This window comes from Heterocephalus glaber, unplaced genomic scaffold (assembly GCF_053883595.1).
Source record: "Heterocephalus glaber isolate CG9 unplaced genomic scaffold, H.glaber_assembly_v1.0 deba00001457, whole genome shotgun sequence".
In the NCBI taxonomy this organism is placed as follows: Eukaryota; Metazoa; Chordata; class Mammalia; order Rodentia; family Bathyergidae; genus Heterocephalus; species Heterocephalus glaber.
This window is the reverse complement of record NW_028258305.1, coordinates 12,434,699-12,437,413: the sequence shown is the minus strand read 5'-3', so window position 1 is coordinate 12,437,413 and position 2,715 is coordinate 12,434,699.

The following is a 2,715-nucleotide window of genomic DNA, read 5'->3' as shown; positions in this document are numbered from 1 at the left end:
TTACATCCAGGCCAGAGAGGCTCCCTGTCTAGGCCCTACCCTCTAAAGGATGCATTCTAGACTGTCTCCAGCTGTGCACAGCACCTGCGTGCTGGTTCCTTGACCACTCTTTTGTTATCTGGAACTGTTGCATTCCCTTCCTCAATTCAGTACCTTCATGGACCTATTCATTGAGTATGTCCTCTTAGGGGCAGAATGCATCTTTGGTATGAAGAACTCAAAGACTAAAGGACAGTCAAAATACAGTTGACTGTGGATGCTTGGATGGAGCAGGCTGGGTTTTCTACATGCATTCATGTGAGGGCTCACACTTGGAGAACAGTGCTGTGGGTGTGAAGAGAATGGAGCTGGCAGAGATGTAGGGGTTGAATTTCATTCTTGCGACCATATTCTAGCAAAGTAAGGAGTTTAAGAATTATGAAATTATACATGGATTACCTGGGCATTGGGACATATATTTAGAGAAGATGAATGTATTTGATAAAGTAGTTGAGTCAAACTTGACTTTTGGGAAAATACAGAGCTGTCTAACACCTCTGGAAATGCCCTAAACAGACTCAGTAGGAGTTTTCCTACTCTGAAACAAAAACAGGTATAAAGGAATTACTATAATAAAAACTTTACCATGACTGGAAGAAAAGCCTGAAAGTGCAGGCTATGTTATTTGTGACCCTTTTGCTCATAATGAGGTCTAGGATCTGCTTCTGAGGCACCAAATCTGGAAAGGATAACTGGATTCACAGGCTCATCATTTTCATGTAATAAAATCAGAGATCTAACTGTAATCAGCAGGGCTCTCAAAACTGGACTGGGGACATTTGTAAAAATAAGGCTGAGAAAATAAACATCCAATGTTCCCTGATTGGTCAAGGCCATTAGATATAGCTTTTCCTTTTTGCTAAAATTGCACTAACTTTCTTTGCCTGAAGACCTTGTTTTAATTCAACACTGATAGATGTCTCATCAGATGGCACTTGTTCCCCTTGTGATCTGCTCACATTAATTCTCGATTCTTTAGGAAAATTAGCAGGCATAACTGTCTCAGTTTAAATTCAACAGGGAGATTGGGTACCTGTTTTTGAAGAAACATCATATCAACCAAAGAAATTGATGGCTCTGAATATGTGTATAGGCAGGAAACCGGAGAACAGGTCTTGAAGTAAATCTTGTGTATGTTATACCTTAAAGAGGAAATAGAATTTATTGACATAAGGACTCCCATCCACAGGTCATATTTAAATGATTGCTGTGATGATTTTTTTGAAGCTTAGGCATGATGCTTATCTAAAGGAAAAGAGACATAAAATGGATCATTTAGCACATACCAGAGGATTCAGAGAAGTGAGGAAGTACAAATAGGCTCATACTGACAGGCATGAGAAGCCCCTATCTTATTGGCTTTTCAGAAGCTTTTAAAGACATTCTTTTCCCTCTAACGTAAGAGAGAACACACCTAGCAAAGGTAGGGAGAGAGACAGTGGAAGCTAAGAGAAAGTTTCATGGGACTATTAGCTTTTGGCCAGGATGATGTGAAATGGTGTCATGAAACTAAATTTCTGAATACAAATGAGAATCGTGGATCCCAGAAATTCAGAGAACAGGTGGTATCACTCAGTTGCCAGATGTAAGGCAGATAAACTGCCATAAGTGGCATGAAGGTCAAAATGACAATCAGAATCATTTGTAGTCTCAGGTACAAAGGTTTGTATAGCAGGCTGAGATCATGGTAGACCTAGGAGTGGAATAGGTTGACAGTATAGTATAGTGTTTTTTTACTTATAGGAAAAAACAGATGCGATATCAGCTACTGAAACAAAAATTATGTCCTGCCAGTTTCTAGTTCTAAATCAGTTCAGAAACTCAGAGTCCATTGATTGAAGGAGACCCAGAGTTTTCAAAATCACCACAAATATATTTGTTAAATACTTCATTGTTTTGTTCCAAGGGGAGTTGTCATCTTTGTCAGGGTTACAATGCCCTGAGCAGGAAGCCTTACCTGGATATTTAAAGACAGCTCAATATAGCATCTGAGGTGACACTGACCCCAGGTATTTTAAGTAGTGCCATAGTCCTTCAGTTACAGAGCTTTATAGAGGACAAGTGAGCCCTTACTACTGCAGCTTGTTTCGCTATTCCACTTGCCTGAAGATTCTCAGACAATGTGTTTCTGTGACTTACACTTTCTCTCTGGGGAAGTGAGAACACCTTATTTTTACAAAATTGGGAGATCAATCTGCAATGTGTGAACTGGATAAAGTAGGAAGGTATGAACACTTCTGAGGGGTGCAGAAGGTTGGCTGTACCAGACATTTCTCAAATGTTACTTCAGCAATAGTTGGCTTCATCTGTCCTTGGTGTGTTGTCATTTATATTATTCTCACTGCTGTGATGATTAACTTCAGATGATAGCACATTGTCCCAGGCCTGTGCTGTGCATCTCTTGCCTCTCAACCTGGTGTTTTTTTGGTTGCTATTGAGGTATAAAGTACATCCACTTGACACCTAGTCATGTGCAATTCTGAATTTAAACCTCTTGATTAATGTAAAGTGGGACATCATGGATAAATTCTTAATCCTTTTCCACCTAGACTTACATAAAATGCAGAAGTCAATATATCCTCACAGGAAATAGTCCTACAAAATAAAAAAAAATCAGTTGTGTTAAATTTTAAGCAGTGACCAGTCCTACAATTCCTCTATTTCCCCTTTCCTTTA